Source organism: Anolis sagrei, chromosome 5, assembly GCF_037176765.1.
Source record: "Anolis sagrei isolate rAnoSag1 chromosome 5, rAnoSag1.mat, whole genome shotgun sequence".
Lineage (NCBI taxonomy): Eukaryota > Metazoa > Chordata > Lepidosauria > Squamata > Dactyloidae > Anolis > Anolis sagrei.
Window position 1 is genome coordinate 56027354 of NC_090025.1, and position 12473 is coordinate 56039826.

A 12473-nucleotide genomic window follows, 5' to 3' on the forward strand; every position below is an offset into this window, starting at 1 on the left:
TAAAACATACACAGAAATCCTATTTAGGAATTCTCAAAGTGAACTGGATAATCAAATGGAGAGACAATATGCTAGCTCCAGCCTCTCCATCTCTATTTTTGATGCCCCATATGCACCACAGAAGACTGTCTGTAGAAGCTTTTCACACAATATGGAAACCAATGCTTCAAATTGCAAACATAATCTCCATAAATAAAGGAGATGCTCCGATGCAGAAAATTGTTGTCCAGTTTGGGAGGAAGATTCCCCTTCCCTACGTGATTATTTTTTTAAAAAAATGTCTGAATAGAACTTTACAATTAAGCAATTTTGAGCCCATGTAATGATAATATTTGTTTCAAGTACCAGAACAGAACAGCATCCTAATCCTTCTTCATTCCAGTAATCTAATTTAAAGTGTGTATGTGTGGTATTGTGGTGGTGTTATTTTATTGCTGCTGTTTTACAGCAACTGGCAGTCAGTAATCCTTCAAGGACCTGAGGATTATAGTTGATCATAAGTTTAACATGACCCAGCAGTGTGATGCTAAAGCAAAGAAGCCAAATAATATTTTAAGCTCCAGTCATAGAACCAAATGTTCCAAAACAAGGGAAGTAATAGTTCCACTATAGCAGGCATAGGCAACATTTTTTGCCTTGGGGCCACATAGTAGGCCTGGCTGAGAGGGCCAGGCATGTGCTGGGAGAGTGCACAGCCGGAAGGGAGTGGGGCAGGACCTGGGTCATCTTCAAGTTGTCTTTCTCACATAAGGATAGAGATGCTCACCCCTTCCTTATGCTGGGAGGAAAACAAGACATGTGGTGACTGCCCCGATCTTCCTCCAGGAGGGTGAGACTGTGTGCCTTCCTTCCCCATCCTTTTTGCATAAGGATGCAGTGGGCCACCATGCCCTTATGCTGAGGGAGCAGGGAAAATGAGAAGGACATGAGGTAAGCACCCAGGGGGCGCATCCGGTCCCTGGGCCTTAGTTTGCCCATACCTGCACTATAGTCTGCTCTACACAGGTCTCATATGAAGTATTGCATTTAGTTCTAGGTGCTCCTGTTACATCTCCCAATTGTTAATATCCATGGAGGTGAGATAGGACAATCCTTTATGAAACCAGGAAGTAAATGAGAAGATGACTCTAATTTATTACCTGTTTAGAAAATAGCCTGTGTGGAACAGCCACAATTTATCCTCAAACACCCTTGGGAAAAATTGGGGGAGGGATTTTTTAAAAAAGAAATTGGGGGATGCTGCACGCTTTAGGATCTTCAGAAATGGCAGCATGCATCTCATACACAGCTCTTTACCAACTCTTGCAATGCACATGTAAATGGAACATAAAAAGTGTGCTTCTGACCAAACATAGATGAGATTGTACTTTCAGGCTGTAGAATTAATGCATTTTGATACCACTTTAACTTTCATGGCTCAGTGCTATAGAATCCTGGGATTTGTAGTTTAATAAGGCACCAGTAACGGCGTTTCATGCAGTTATGCCAGCCACATGATCTTGGAGGTGTCTATGGACAACACCGGCTCTTTAGTTTAGAAATTGAGATGAACACCACCCCCAGAGGAAGACACAACTAGATTTAATGTCAAGGGGAAACCTTTATCTTTACTAAGGCACTAGTATTATCTGGCAGAAATGGCAAAAGACCTTATAAAACTACAGCTGCCATGATTCCATAGAATTGAGTCATGACGATTAAAGTGGTATCAAGCTGCACTAATTCTACAAGTCAGTCCATGCAATGACTTGTGAAACCTGTAAAGATATGTAAAGGGAGGCGACAGGAGTTGTGGACCATGGTAAAACGTGCCTTTGGTGAAAACGTGCCTTTGCCTCCTGGGATTTCTGCCAAGACCTTTCATCTTCCAAGCTTTCAACATAATTCCGTTCCAGTCCATGAAACTTCAAAGACGTTAAACACTGGGCATCTCTAGAAAAGCAGCTTCCCCACACTTGAATTCTTCTTATTGTCACTGTGAAGAACACGATCTATAATATCACTATGGTGATATTTCAAACAGTAATAATTATAATGGTGATATTTCTGTTGGTCTTACATTGGCCTTGTGGGCCTGCTGTGTCTTTTGCACATATTTGGTTTTTGTATTTGCTCTCCCCAAAAGAAACAGACTCACTGCTGCAGCAGTTATCAGCACTACTGATAGCAAGCGAATGAAACCACAAAGGGTGCCAACTAGCCAAAGGAAAGAAAACACTGACCTTGTTTGCTCCTGTTGGCAGAAATCAGGGGGAGGGGGGCGCTTAGTAATATTATCATGCTCTTTTAAAAAAAATAACAAAATTTCTTTTAGGCGACATCCAGTCCATAGCCTGCAGCAACTCCACCACCCAACCACCGTGCCAAAGAGAAACCTACTTTACAGCAAGCAAAAGGAGTTGTATGATTTTCTGCCAAAGTTAAATGGTATAGTTTGTGCATGGGAAGGCCAGAGGGTTGCAAAAACCATTACAGAGACCAGTTTATAAGCTGCCAAATCATAACAACATGCATTTGGCCATGCAGCTAGCCATCATGATGGAGAAAACTTCTCTCCCTGCATTTCTTTTTATCTTGCAGCTATTATCCAGGGCAGAGCAGCATTGCCAGGAAAAAAATGGTAACACGAAGGAAAATGTTTCACCCTTCCCCACCCAATGTGTGAATAGAATAGTTGTCATACTGTGGTCTTCACTTGATTTACAACAAGATGATGACAATCAACACAATCTGAAAGCATACTGAAAGCAGTAGAATTTAAGATTGCCAGGTCTCAAGGCACTGGCTGAGATCCCAGGGAATTGCTATGCTTTCCTGAGATTCCAAAAGGGAAAACAAATCTCAAGGCAAGCAGCACTAAGAGAAGGAAATGTCTGGTGGTTCCCGTCCCATTTTCCTTGTACTGATGTGGCTTTGAAACCTGTTCATCCATAGACACCTCTTTCCTGTGGGTACCAGAACTCTCTGGCTCAGCAAAAAGGTATTTGTATGTGTGTTGCATTTGCATAATGTCAATACACCAAAAACAAACAAACAGGATTTAGGCAAGGAGGCTGGAGCAAGAGGGATGTTGTCTATATGTACTGTACATTTGGGGGGTGGGGCATTATGTCGTTTGGAGCAAGGGAAAATAGTTGTGTCATCTGATGACTATAGGGAACAAGTGCCCCTAGAAACAGGTTATCATTGGGGAAACAGCTTCAAGTAAGTCAATCCAGTCCATGTGATGAACAAGTAATACAAGAAGTCCATGGGGGATGAAGGGAAGCATAGGGGCAAGGTCAGCTAGACCAGACATTGTTACACAAACCGCAATAATGCGAACTGAACCGGTGATAAATCATAGAACCAGCAGTATAGTATGGGGTGAATCTAGGAAGGTAGATTGCGTCATGGAGGAGGGAGGGTGTTCCACTGGTCGGGGAGCCCCCATAGAAGTCGTGGTGGGGATGGGGAAATACAGGAAAAGGAGACCCCGAATTCGGCCTAGGGATCGTTCAAGAACATTAGTAACTCCAAATCGGTCTCCTGATATGGTGAATTGGTGTAACCAGGTTGGCGGTCCCCCTGGATTGAAGGTGGTGCTGTTGAACGCCAGATCTGTCAATGGCAAAACAGCTTTCATCCAGGATTTAATCCTGGATGAACGGGCAGATCTGGCGTGCATCACGGAGACCTGGCTGGACGAAGCTGGAGGTGTGAATTTAACCCAGCTTTGCCCGCCAGGGTTCTCCGTACAGCACCAACCAAGATCCGGGGGGGCGGGGAGGTGGGGTTGCAGTGGTCTATAGAGACTCCATTCTTCTGACCAGGGCCCCCATCCCACAGTCAACAAATTTTGAATGCGTCCACCTGAGGGTGGGTGACCGGGACAGATTAGGGATTCTGTTAGTGTACCGTCCACCTCGCTGCACTACAGACTCCCTGACTGAGCTAGCGGGGGTGATCTCAAACCTGCCATTGGAGTCCCAGCAGCTGCTTGTGCTGGGGGACTTCAATGTCCATGCCGAGACCACCCTATCGGGAGCGGCTCAGGACTTCATGTCTACCATGGCCACCATGGGGCTGTCCCAACAGGTATCTGGCCCCACCCACAGTGCTGGACACACATTGGACTTGGTTTTCTGTCAGGGATGGGAGGAAGGTGGCGGTGTTGAGGAGTTATCTATCTCTCCGTTGCCATGGACCGATCACCACCTGGTCAGCTTTAGATTAACTGCACCCCCTAACCTCTGCAGAGGTGGAGGACCCATTAAGTTGGTCCGCCCCAGGAGGCTTATGGATCCGGATGGATTCCTGACGGCTCTTGGGGATTTTCCCGCCGCCTCGGTTGGTGATCCTGTTGATGCCTTGGTCGCTCTCTGGAATGGGGAGATGACTAGGGCAATAAACACGATCGCTCCAGAACGTCCCCTCTCAAGTAGCCGAGCTAAACCAGCTCCTTGGTTTACTGAGGAGCTGGCAGCGTTGAAGCGAAAGAAGAGGGAACTAGAGAGCGTGTGGCGTTCGAATCCGAGCGAGCCAAATCGAACACGGTTTGTGTCCTTTTTAAGGGCATATGCCGCGGCAATAAAAGCCGCAAAGAAGACCTTCTTCGCGGCCACTATTGCGTCTGCAAAGAACCGTCCGGCTGAACTGTTCCGAGTTGTCAGAGGCCTTTTAAAACCCACCATCTCGGATGGGTGCCCTGATGACTCGGCAGCTCGCTGTGAAGCCTTTGCTCAGTTCTTTGCAGACAAAGTCGCTTTGATCCGCTCTGGTCTGGACACCATATTAACGGCAGTCTCTGAGGATGTAACGCGAGCACCTGCTTGTCCGGTTTTGATGGATTCATTTCAATTGGTTCAATCCGAGGATGTGGACAAGGTGCTTGGAGGAATGAGAGCTACCACATGCATCCTAGACCCCTGCCCATCCTGGCTTCTGAAGGAGGCCAGAGGGGGATTGGCCGAGTGGGTGAAGGTGGTGGTTAATGCCTCCCTTCGGGAAGGCATATTTCCAGCCAGCTTAAAGCAAGCTGTGATAAAACCGCTGTTGAAAAAACCATCACTGGACCCCACTCAATTCGTCAACTTTCGGCCTGTTTCCAATCTCTTCTTTTTGGGCAAAGTCTTGGAACGTGTGGTGGCCTCACAACTCCAGGCATTCTTGGTAGACACGGATTATCTGGATCCGGCACAGTCTGGCTTTAGGCCGGGGCATGGTACCGAGACAGCCTTGGTCGCCTTAGTGGATGATCTGCGCCGGGAGCTCGACAGGGGGAGTTGGTGCTGCTGGACCTCTCAGCGGCCTTCGATACCGTCAACCACGGTATCCTTCTGGGATGCCTCGCGGGAATGGGTCTTGGAGGAACTGTCTTACAGTGGCTCCGCTCATTCCTCGAGGGTCGGTCTCAGAAGGTGTTACTGGGGGACTCCTGTTCAACCCCACAACCTTTGTCTTGTGGGGTTCCTCAGGGTTCAATATTGTCTCCCATGCTGTTTAACATCTACATGAAGCCGCTGGGTGAGATCATCCGGAGTTTCGGGGTGCGATGTCATCTGTACGCGGATGATGTCCAACTCTGTCACTCCTTTCCACCCGCTACTAAGGAGGCTGTCGAGGTCCTGAACCGGTGCTTGGCCGCTGTGACGGTCTGGATGGGTGCAAACAAATTGAAATTGAATCCAGACAAGACAGAGGTACTCCTGGTCAGTCGTAAGGCCGAACAGGGTATAGGGTTACAGCCTGTGTTGGATGGGGTCGCACTCCCCCTGAAGACGCAGGTTCGCAGTTTGGGTGTGATCCTGGACTCATCGCTGAGCCTGGAGCCCCAGGTTTCGGCAGTGACCAGGGGAGCATTCGCACAGTTAAAACTCGTGCGCCAACTGCGCCCGTACCTTGGGAAGTCTGACTTGGCCACGGTAGTCCACGCTCTGGTTACATCCCGTTTGGACTACTGCAACGCTCTCTACGTGGGGTTGCCTTTGAAGACGGCTCGGAAGCTCCAACTAGTCCAACGGGCGGCAGCCATGGTATTAACAGGAGCAGGACGCAGGGAGCATACAACTCCTCTGCTGTACCAGCTCCACTGGCTGCCGATTAGCTACCGAGCCCAATTCAAAGTGCTGGCATTGGCCTTTAAAGCCCTAAACGGTTCTGGCCCAACTTACCTATCCGAACGTATCTCGGCCTATCAGCCCGCCAGGACCCTTAGATCTTCGGGGGAGGCCCTGCTTTCTATCCCGCCTGCTTCACAGGTGCGGCTGGCGGGTGCGAGAGACAGGGCCTTTTCTGTGGTGGCCCCGCGGCTATGGAACGCCCTGCCCTTGGAGGTAAGATCAGCCCCTTCATTGATGGCATTCCGAAGAACATTGAAGACCTGGATGTTCAAGCAGGCATTTGGTTAACTCAATGCAAAGAATGGTAATTGACTAAAGGACTGGCAATATGACGATGAACAGGATCACGTTTTTAGTTAAGAGCTGAACTGGATTGGTATTGATGTATAAATTGTGTTTTTATGTTTTTATGCTTTTAACTGTATATTGTTGACTGTTATATTATGCTGTAAACCGCGTTGAGTCGCCGGCTAGGCTGAGAAACGGCGGTATATAAGTATTTAAATAAATAAATAAATAAATAAATGATCCTTTTACATTCTCCGCATGGTTTTTTGGGGGGCAAAATAAGACCTTGTTCAACTAAATAAAGGCTTTTGGATCTGGTTTTATACAGATAAATAATATTGCTAGAAGTGGTCCAAAATGTCAGTTCCCACCTGCATTGGAGCCCAACAAGGACACCCTGAGATGCCTCAGCACCGGGAGGTTGTCCCTACCACTCGGTTTGTTTCAATGCTGCTAGGCTGGGACCCAACTTCACCCCCTGGAGCTACTGTAGCAATAGGGCTTCCAACAGCAACACCAGCAGCAATACATTTATTACCCACCTCTCCCTGTAGCTTGAGGCAGGATACATCATTTAAACAAGAGATAAAACACTATTAAAAGATATACAACAAGTTAAAATCCATGGATAAAGTTCAGATTAAAATTCACAGTTTAAAATTTACTAGGTAGGACTGCCAGAAGAGACGAGTCTTCAGTTCTGTCTTAAATTCCAACAGCTGATATAGCTGTTGGAGCTCTTCTGGCAGGTTATTCCAGTCTTGGGGCAGCCAGTGAAAAGGTCCTCTGGATAATGGTTGCCAGTTGGATTCTGGCTGGCCCCACAGAGGACCTAAGTTTTCAGGGCAGATTGTACAGGAGGTGATCCTTTAGGTAACCTGGACCAAACCATGTAGTGTTTTAAAGGTCAAAACTGTTGGAGCATGCAAGAAATCAGTAAGTGTGTGTGTGTGCCAACTGTAAAATAAGATGATTGGTCAGACAATGCACGGGGAGCAAACTAAGCTTGGGACTTTTGGATACTGTTACATTTTTCAGGCTTGAAATATGCAGGTGCTTGCAAATAAGCAGAAAGAGAGAAGCACAGAGAGACAGGTTTTGGAGTGTACTCTTTCTTCATGAGCTGCTGAAGGAGTTTATCCACATGGACAAAGAAAGATCATTTTAAATCTCTCATAAAAGCTCATTATGTGAGTCGATGTAACTGATCACATGATTGTACACATGTTCTGAACTACGAACAGTAAACTAGTTGTTCATTATTGTTCATCTGCGTGGCATATTTTCTTTCTCTGGCAGGGCACTGTGTGGGCTGATCAAATGTAAACTACAAGTGATTTATTTTACATTACGCCACAAAAACCGACACTTTGTACCCAGAAACTAATTGGCAACCAGTGGAGTGACTTTAGAATTGGTGAAATATGCTCACTTTTGGGTGTTCCTGTGACCTATCTGGCTGCTGCTTATTGAACTTATTGGATTTTCTGAACTTGGTACAAAGAGACTAATGTAAAGTACATTGCAGAAGTCCAACCTTGAGGTTCCCAGCACGTACACTACCATCTTTAGGTCCTCGGATTCTAAGAAGAGATATAGCTGGCATATCAGCCAAATCTGGTAGTAAGCACTCCTGACTGCCTCATCTACTTGTGCTGACATTTGGAGAGACGGATCCAAGAGCACTCCCAAGCTATAAACAGTTTTTCAGGGTAAGTGTAATCCCATCCAGAACTGGTTCACACACCTCCATCCCTAGATTAGGACTCTGTTTTGTCTGGCTTCCGTTTTGTTTTTCCTAATTCAGCCAATTACCTCTTTAGGCATTTATTCAGAGGAGACACACTATCCTTAGCTAGGGCTATTTTGGAAGGCATGGAGAAATATATTTGGGGGTCATCAACATACTTCATGCCTTCTGATGATTTCTCCCAGCATTTTCATATAACTGTTCATATAAATGTTAAAAAGCATTGGGGATAGAATGGCACTGTGCGGTCAGTAGTCCCTCTTCCTCCTTCCATGTCATGTGACTGGCAAAAGATCCTAGGAGGAATGTGGGAGGAAAAGCTCCCTCTTCCTTTTGCATGAATTCTGGGTTTTATAGCCAGCTTATCTAACCCTACACTGACCTAAATGGTCAGTGTAGATTGGCCCAGAGACAAAAAAAAAGTCAATCTCTGAACGTCATGGGGAATGTCTTCTATGGGTGAAGTTCCAGAGTCTGGGTGTAACCCCCATGTTCCCACTAGCTTCTCTTCCTTTTACGTAAGGTAAACACTCAAAAATTATTACTTGCTCATGTATCAGGTAAATGGTAACATCTAACTACTACCCTTGGCTCAAGGAAACAGTGTAGAATAGTATGTCACATTGCTTTCATTGTTTCGGCTATATATATATATATATATATATATATATATATATATCAGTGTTTTTCACAAAATCATTTTTAAAAATTTATAAATTGAATGATTTTTTATCATGCTACCTGCTTCGACCAAAAAGCAATGAAGAAATATGGAATACACGTAGGATTGGCTTTTCTATAGTTAATTTTAATTTCATGCTCAAGTTAGCTCAAAAATGATATTGTTAAACACAATTTGCAGATGGCTTGTATATGTCATTAAAACACTTAGCAAGGGAAACATTGAGCTACACAAAAATGAGACACCTACAGCAGCCCAGTTGATTGTGCTTTGACCCAGATTAAAGAAAAAATGTCCAGTGCAATTAATCACCCCAATTCCAATGAATAATCAATTCTTCATCTTCTCCTTACAGCCCACTGAATGTCTTTAGCTATAGAAATAATCCATATTGTATTAAAATGTTGCCATCTTATGAAACATGCTCTGAAAGTCAAATACAATAGCAAGTGTCCTTAATTTCTCTATAGCTAACATTTACAAAGGGGGAATTAAGTTTCTTTTTGGAGAAGAGGATTATACTTTTCTTGTTGTTCTGCATCCTACACATATATCCTACTCAATAAACCCACATAGTGTTGGAATGACTCAAGAGGTCTTAATATTCCCAAATCTTAGCTAAAAAGTGGTGTTCATGAAAATAGTTACCTAGATTTACTCATCCATCACAATTTTGTATTCACAACTGCTAATTAGTCAAAATTGTGACACGATTGTAACTCCCACCCTTAGCCTTTTCTACTGGGCATCAGATGCATATGAAAAAGGAAGTTCATTCTGTCAGTGGGTAGAATTCAAGTGAATAATTTTGGTTAGTTACTTGGGCCATTGGGCAGCCTACACATGTGTTTAAAGCACCTTGGGACTGACTCAGATCCAACAATTATGTGCTGAATCTGGAGCAAGTATCCAGATAGCCAGGACTGCTTCAGCCCCATGGCTGGCCACCTCATCCTCCATGTTGCTGCTGCTACTCTTCACTGGACAAGGCGCTCTATGCAAGCACCTGATCATCATCTTTCATATCTGCTCATGCCTGAATGGATGTCTGCATGATCAGCAAGAAAAAGGGCATCAATCAAAGGAGGAGGACAGCAGACATGGCCATAATTGCAGTTGCAGTGATTTCCATAGCAGCCATAGCAACACAAGAATGAGGCATCCTCTCCCCATGTTGATCAATACAAGGAATTAGTCATGGCAATAGTGCCCGTTTGGCATGGGAATCAGTCCAAAATGGATGTAATCCAGCTGTCCAGACAGACACAAAGCCACAGAATACTCTGGTGTTACAGCAGCCTCCTGGATATCTTCTGACTTTCTCCTGCTATAGGCAAAGTTAAACCTATAAAACCTCAACCAGAAAATACTCATGCATCATGGGGATAGAGGATGGTGGATTTAACATGACTCCAGATTTTCTACTTGTAGAGATAAGCCCCTAGTTAAGCATATGCAGTTACTATACAAAGTTAAGTAGCTAATGTAGAATGTCAATCAAAATATTTACAACATGTTTTGTCTCAGTCGAAATGTTTCAAAAATCATCCATAAAGTTTTGCATGTGAGTAGGCCTGCTATGTTTAGAACCAAGAAAAATCTGTTGATGAGGATTTGTTTGGTTGCTTACAGATATATCTTAGTTAATGTAGTTGATGTGTTACTGGACATTAGGACTTTAAAAGAAAATTGGGTACCAGAGGCAGAAATAACATAAAAAATAGGATAGGTTAGAGTTAGGGTTTTCTCCAAAAAGAAAAGCAGTTAAGCATGTTTCAGCAAAGAGTTTATTCAAAATCAACAATATGAATATGTGAAATGAAACAAACAGGTCAGGTATGCCTTGCGTAACTTAAAAAAGCATTTTTAAAATTTTTGGAGACCACTTCCATAATAGTGTCCATGTTTTTCTTTTACCAGCTTTCACTTGTCTAATGATTTCCATCTTGGTGGTCAAACTCAATCAAAATACTGGAGATAGCTGTTGATACAGGCATATTTTCTTTCCCCCTTCTCAATTTTACACATGCTCAGTAAGGGGCTTATGAGGCAGCTGCTTGTTGACTTTGCCTGTTGTAAGCAAGCACATGGTGTAGTAGGATTACAGTAGAATCCTTTCCCAGCTCAAGCTTTACTGCATTTTTACTGCAGCCACACTGCTAGAAGGGAACAATAAGAAAATGGGTCTGCCGGTAAAAAAAGAAGACTTGGTAAAAGGGATCTTCTTTTTTGAAGTCTTTGTTAGTGGAGACATGCATTATATGTCAATAATGTCCATGATGAGAGAACATTGGATTTTACCTTAGAGCTCTGCATGCATCCTCCCACTTCCAGTAATCAAAAATCCCACAGATACACTTTCATTGTGAACAAAGATACCTACAAAACTCAAAGGGGGGGGGGATGTCAAAAAGGTCTACATCTGTAGATGAGATGTACTGATTAATTAGATATCGAACTGCTACCCATAATTTATCAGTATACCTATTACAATTAGAAGTGGGTTCTGAGTTGAGATCGAACTGCATCTTGAATGTGATTCCTTGGTTCTGTCTTGCAGACAGAATTCTTTCACACAATTGCTGCTTCAATCTAAACTGGTAAATGGTCATCAGGGTAAGAAAGTATATATTAATAATTCCCTCCATCACAGTTACATATAAAACAGTTGTTCATATTTCATCTGAGAAAAAGAATTATGTCCCACTTCTCCTGCATTCCCATTTAAATTGCAAGTTCAGCGGCTGGATTCATTTGTTCATCTGGGCAAATATGACAGCAGGGGTTTAAGGAAGAAAAAGGTCAAAATCGCAATTTCCCAAGAACTACTTGCAAAAAAAAAAAAAAATCAGGCTACATGTTGTCTCTTTCAGAACATGCCTGTCTTCAAGATATGTTGTTTTCAGTTCTCAAGCAAAGAAACTAGCACAGGTTCAGCCCGGATTTCTATCATTCACTGGGAATTTGCAAAAGATCTCACTTGTACTTTTTATTAACCCATTACATATGAAATCAGTGGAGAACATTTAGCACATATTTTATTTTATTGGTTTCCAGGCTTCTATTAGCCTCAGTTTAGCTTTGTCCCCCCCCCCCTCCTTTCTCTCTATACACACACACACACACACATTGATTCTAGTATCTTGTGTAACATGTTTGTTTAACCTCAGTCAGGGGAAGGGGCATAGGAAACAGACAAAATGCGTTAACAATGTAAATAATTAACCTTTGTCTACGTTCCCTGTTTTGTTGATCTGTTTATTATTTCTCTGTGATATACTAACTCAGAGGATGGTGCAATAGCTCAACACAAGGCTCTCTGCCAGTGTGAAAGAAAAAGGTATTACTATCCAATGAAAGGCAGAATTTGGAGCTGATAAGTTCAGGATCCAAACCAATTTTGTTTTATAGCTAGCTTGAAATATTTCCAAACGTCCCACTCTGCCACAAGAACCAGGGACTGAACACATTTGCTTGATTTATTACGGAATGACTCAGATTGTGTTGAGACAGCAGCTTTTGCTGTAGCTGATTTACCTCTAAATCAGAAAGACAAGGCTGAGGAAGGACTCTGCAGTCTTTACTTTGAAATATCCCAGTGGATAAGATGGAAAAAATTACTTTTCAGAATCTCACTCCCCCAGTCATCCAG